The sequence below is a fragment of the Salvelinus sp. IW2-2015 genome, unplaced genomic scaffold (assembly GCF_002910315.2).
Source record: "Salvelinus sp. IW2-2015 unplaced genomic scaffold, ASM291031v2 Un_scaffold1996, whole genome shotgun sequence".
Classification (NCBI taxonomy): Eukaryota; Metazoa; Chordata; class Actinopteri; order Salmoniformes; family Salmonidae; genus Salvelinus; species Salvelinus sp. IW2-2015.
The window spans coordinates 38,646-44,323 of NW_019943346.1; the positions used below are offsets into that span (position 1 = coordinate 38,646).

The following is a 5,678-nucleotide window of genomic DNA, read 5'->3' on the forward strand; positions in this document are numbered from 1 at the left end:
GTAGTAGGCGCGAGAGCGTTTGACGAGCGCAGGAAACGTGCCGTTTGTGGGTTTTTCACGTGCTGCGGTGGAATGGGAAACAAGACAGAGTTCGGCTAAAACCGTCCGTCACAGAACGTTTGGCTAATCTATAACCGTCTAACGTGTGTTTTAAACAAGCAGTTATTGATCTGTCCTTTTGATATAAGGTACAGTACCGGGTCGGACTGGGTCGGACCCCCCCCCCCCTTTGCCTCCAGAACAGACGGAATTCTTCGGGGCACTGGAACGTTGCTCAATTGGTATCAAGGGGACCTAAGGCCAGGAAAACKTTCCCTACACAGCAGCAGGCAGGATGGGGCCATGGACTCATGCCGCTTAAACCAAATCCTGCATGYCGCAACTGGAAACGGGATTTGTCGGACCAGGCAGTGTTTTTCCAGTCCTCAGTTGTCCAGTGTTGGTGATGGCGCGCCCACTGGAGCCTCTTGTTCTTGTTCTTAGCTGATATGAGTGGAACCCGGCGTGGTCGTCTGCTGCAACAGCCTATCCGTGACGAGTTGTGTGTTCCCGAGATGTCGCTCTGCACACCGACGTTATTTGTAGCTTGCACGATTCTTGCCGTTCTCCTGCGACCTCTCATCAACAATAGATACTGGCCAGGAAAACTGCTCGATCATACCACGTACAAAGTCACTAGTTTTGCCCATTCTAACAGTAACTGAAGGCCTCGATGCCTATCTGCTTTTTATATAGCAAGTCACGTGACTCACTGTCTGTAGGAGCGAACCATTTTTTGCCAACGGGGTATTGTAGGCTAATGATGTGATCATAGTCAGTTCACCAATGACAACATGTCTCCTCGGGCTGAAGGGTAGCCTAATAGTCAGACCTAATTTTACATTTGAGTCATTTAGCATAACACTCTTATCCAGAGAGACTTACAGGAGTAATTATGTTTAAGTGCCTTACTCAAGAGCACATTGACAGATTTTTTTTTTTCTTCTTCACCTTGTCATCTCGGGGATTCGAACCAGCGACCTTTCGGATACTGGCCCAACGCTCTTAACCACTAGGCTACCTGCCGGCCCTGATCTTGAACCTCTCATAAAGGCTTAGTTGTTGCATAAGCAGTAAGATAGACTACTACATTTTGCATCCAGTAATTTAATTATTCAACAACAACAACAAAATCCCCAAAACAAAATTTAAGAAGTTTACATTTTCACGAGACTATTAAAAGTAAAACTTCTGTGTGCAATGCGGTCATCATGACAAAACATGTCTACTTTGAAGAATCTCATATATATATATATATATATATTTAAGATATATTTTGATATGACACTTCTTTTGGTTACTACATGATTCCATATGTGTTATGTCATAGTTTTGATGTCTTCACTATTATACTACAATGTAAAAGAAATTAAGAAAAACTGTTTGAATGAGTAGGTGTCCAAACTTTTGACTGGTACTGTACATGCATATACATATACACACCCTTCATTACTTTCTAACCTTACCACCCCTCCACGCTTCAACTTCAAGCTTATACTATATATACTATATAACTATATACATTTAACAGGCACAGTCTATTTTACAATAGTTATATTTAGTTTGATTTTACTCCTGTCCTTCCCTCACACCTCAACCTCAACAGTTCTGAACCTATATTAGTTTTAGGGACACAGTTTTACATGAGTTATCTTGTTGTTATTATTCCCAACCTTCAGCTCCATTCAACCCATCTATCTCTTAACACCCATCCATATTGGATTTCTATTTGCCATATATTTTTTAAACTGTCCTATGACATTATTATTATTTTCTTTTTTCGCCTGGTCACATACAGCTGCTGTGTTGTGTATTGAAGTCCACAAGCAACGGGAAGAGGTGAAAGGAGGAGAGTGCATAACGTAGATGCCAGAAGGAATACAACGTGGCTGCTATGAAAGTGAACTGTGTTTACGTGTGATCGTGTGTATTCATTCTGTCGATTTCTGTTTAAAAAAACAAATACATTTCTTAAACAGAAGCAAACGGGGATAAACATTCCTGTATTTGGCCAATAGAAACTCTCTTTGGTAACTGTTGGACTAATGATTACACCCTATATCAGCTAGATGCAGGCAAGAGTGTACAAGGAGGTATTGAATGTGTCACTGTCTGTCAAATTTGTTTCTCAACCTGTGTGCACCTACGTTATAATCTTTCATTCATAGGCTAGGTTGTAGTAACCTCATGATGGGTATAGGGAATTTAGAGTATCATGTAGTAGCCTAAACCGATGGATGTTACATTGAACGGGATGGGATTTGAAAGACAGTCATCCCAATATGCTGTAATAGAAATAAGGCCATGTTCATTTAAAACACTAATCGTCCTCCCTCATCTGAAACGGCCGCTACTGGAGAGACGAGGTTTTAAAAAACGAATCGTCCTCCCTCATCTGAAACGGTACTGGCCTCTACTGGAGAGATGAGGTTTTAAAACACGAATCGTCCTCCCTCATCTGAAACGGTACTGGCCGCTACTGGAGAGACGAGGTTTTAAAAAACGATGTTATTGCACACAGACGTAACAAAGGGGTTGAATACGTATTGACTCGCTGTCCTGATATCCAGAAGCTATTTCTTTGCCGTAAGAAGACGGCGACAGAAACATTATGTACGAATAACACGAGACAGTAGCAGCATTGGTTTGGCGCCTGTAAAACTGCTGCCATTTCTTAGGTAATGTTATATATATCTACAGTTGAACACGGAAGGTTACGTACACTTAGGTTGGAGTCATTAAAACCCGTTTTTCAACCACTCCACAAATTTGTTAACAAACTATAGTTTTGGCAAGTCGGTTAGGACATCTACTTTGTGCATGACACAAGTCATTTTTCCAACAAATTGTTTACAGACAGATTATTTCACTTATAATTCACTGTGTCACAATTCCAGTGGGTCAGAAGTTTACATACACTAAGTTGACTGTGCCTTTAAACAGCTTGGAAAATTCCAGAAAATGATGTCATGGCTTTAGAAGCTTCTGATAGGCTAATTGACATCATTTGAGTCAATTGGAGGTGTACCTGTGGATGTATTTCAAGGCCTACCTTCAAATGCAGTGTCTCTTTGCTTGACATCATGGGAAAATTAAAAGAAATCAGCCAAGACCTCAGAAGAAAAATAATTTAGACCTCCACAAGTCTGGTTCATCCTTGGGAGCAATTTCCAAACGCCTGAAGGTACCACGTTCATCTGTACAAACAATAGTACGCAAGTATAAACACCATGGGACCACGCAGCCGTCATACCGCTCAGGAAGGAGACGCGTTCTGTCTCTATATATATATATATTCCAACATTCTATTGGTTGCAAGAATTGAAAAATTCTACGTTTTGGTACTGTGCATTGTTTGATATCATTTTAAGACTCTAGGTTTCAGGAAATGGCAGMTACAGGTTTAAAATAATTTAATAATAAAATAATTTACAAAATGCTCCAACTTCCTGAGGGGGAAGTTGACTGACCTCAGGCCTACATCAGCACCACCTTGTTAGGGACAGCCCTGAATGTACATAAAAAAATATTTCTAGTTAGCTACTGAAGCAAAATTCCTAAGTACTCATAAGACATTATTCAAGGTTGGCAGGTCTGACGCAGGTCCTGATTTTAAAGCATAGCTCTTTCAGTCTCTGMTTTGGGGCCCTGGAGTGGGGCCCTGTTAAAAAGTTGTGCACTAATWWAGAGYGGGTGCCATTTGCCAATATAGCCTYTCTGGCAAGCAAATCTCTGTCACAATGGCTGTGTTCGAGAGCATCAAAACCATGATGTATCATGGGTAAATTGTGACGTACTGATCTATAAATAATGAGTAGTTATTTACGATGCGAAGTGTGTGGAACAAACCCACTGAATGTTATATAGCTGTTCCTTAGTGTCTTGCGTTTGCCCCACCCCCAGGTCGCCCGGGGGAACGCCGGTGCAGAGGAGGCGGAGCAAGGGCACGGCGTTGCTAAGCGACCCGGCTTCCATGATTGCCGAGGCCCTGAGGAGGAAGTTCGCCCACCATCGCCTCAATGACTCGTACGACAAAGAGAACCGCTCTGCAGAACTCTCGCCGTTCGGCAGCCCCGATACATCGCCCTGTGTAAGAACAGAACCACATTCACAAACTAACCAGGCTGTTAGGAGACACTATTGGGACACTGCCCCAGTGTCTGTCTGTGGTCTGCCCCAGTGTCTGTCTGTCTGTGGTCTGCCCCAGTGTCTGTCTGTGGTTTGCCCCAATGTCTGTGGTCTGCCCCAGTGTCTGTCTGTCTGTGGTCTGCCCCAGTGTCTGTCTGTCTGTGGTCTGTCCCAGTCGGTGTCTGTCTGTCTGTGGTCTGTCTGTCTCTGTCTGTCTGTGGTCTGCCCCAGTCAGCGTCTGTCTCTGTGATCTGCTAGCAGGTGGTGCTGTTTCTCGGTCTGTAGTGTGTCTGTGGTCATTTTGTAGTTGAGATGGTCAAATGTGGGTAAAGTTACTGGGACTTTACAACCTTGTAGGGCTCTGGTCAAACTAATGCACTATGTAGGGAATAGGGAGACATAGTGCACTACTTTTGGCCAGAGGCCTATGTAGGGAATAGGGAGCCATAGTGCACTACTTTTGGCCAGAGCCCTATAGCACCCTTTTCCCTATATAGTGCACTACTTTTGGCCAGAGCCCTATGTAGGGAATAGGGAGCCATAGTGCACTACTTTTAACCAGAGCCCTATAGCACCCTTTTCCCTATATAGTGCACTACTTTTAACCAGAGCCCTATGTAGAGAACAGGGCACCTTTGTTATCTTCCTCTTATCTGTTCATGTGACCTGTCATTGTTTTAGATCCCCCAGCATTCCAAGCGCAGCCAGGGACGACTCCACCTGTGACCTCTGACCTTCCAAGGTCAACTAAACCAGCGGCCTATCACTTCGCCACCTGAAACACCGATGCCTCCCGCCGACTACTATGGCAACTGCTGACTGAGMGTGCGTCCCAATAATACCTCCTTTCTCTTGAAGTGTACACTTGTTCACTACTTCAGATTAGGGAAGTGAAKAAGTGTACACTTTGGGAGGAAGGAGAGATAATTGGGATATAGCCGAGGTCTGTTTGTTTTGTTGTCTTTAAAAAAAAAAATTTTTTTTTGAAGAGCTTCTCTTGTCCATCTTTCAACATGTTGTGCTATGATGCGTCCATCAGGTATTGTTTATATAAGGGACGATTGATATTGAGAGTAAATTATTTTCATGCAGTCATTTCAATTGTATATACTGTAAATACACTATATAACCAAAAGTATGTGGACACCTTATTAACTCTCATTCCAAAATCATGGGCATATAATATGGAGTTGGTCCCCCTTTCTGCTATATAACAGCCTCCCACTTCTGGGAAGGCTTTCCACTAATGTTGGGAAATTGCTGCCTATAACAGCCTCCACTCTTCTGGGAAGGCTTTTTCCACTAGATGTTGACTTGTGCTGCTATAAACGCCTCCACTCTTCTGGGAAGGGCCTCTCACTAGATGTTGGAACATTGCTGCTTAACAGCTCCCACTCTTCTGGGAAAGGCTTTCCACTATTTGGAAACATTGCTGCTCTCATCAAGCCTCCACTCTCTCTCGGAAAGGCTATCCACTAGATGTGGAACATTGCTGCCTATACAGCCTCCAG

At 43.3% G+C, this 5,678-nt stretch overlaps 1 long non-coding RNA gene across 1 annotated transcript; it reads left to right on the plus strand.

Annotated features, from left to right (window-relative positions):
- Positions 1–3,083: 3,083 nt before the first annotated feature.
- Positions 3,084–5,305, plus strand: LOC139024900 (uncharacterized). The gene is made up of 3 exons (XR_011476298.1): positions 3,084–3,223; positions 3,943–4,129; positions 4,849–5,305. It is a non-coding gene; the product is annotated as an uncharacterized lncRNA (long non-coding RNA).
- Positions 5,306–5,678: the final 373 nt, after the last annotated feature.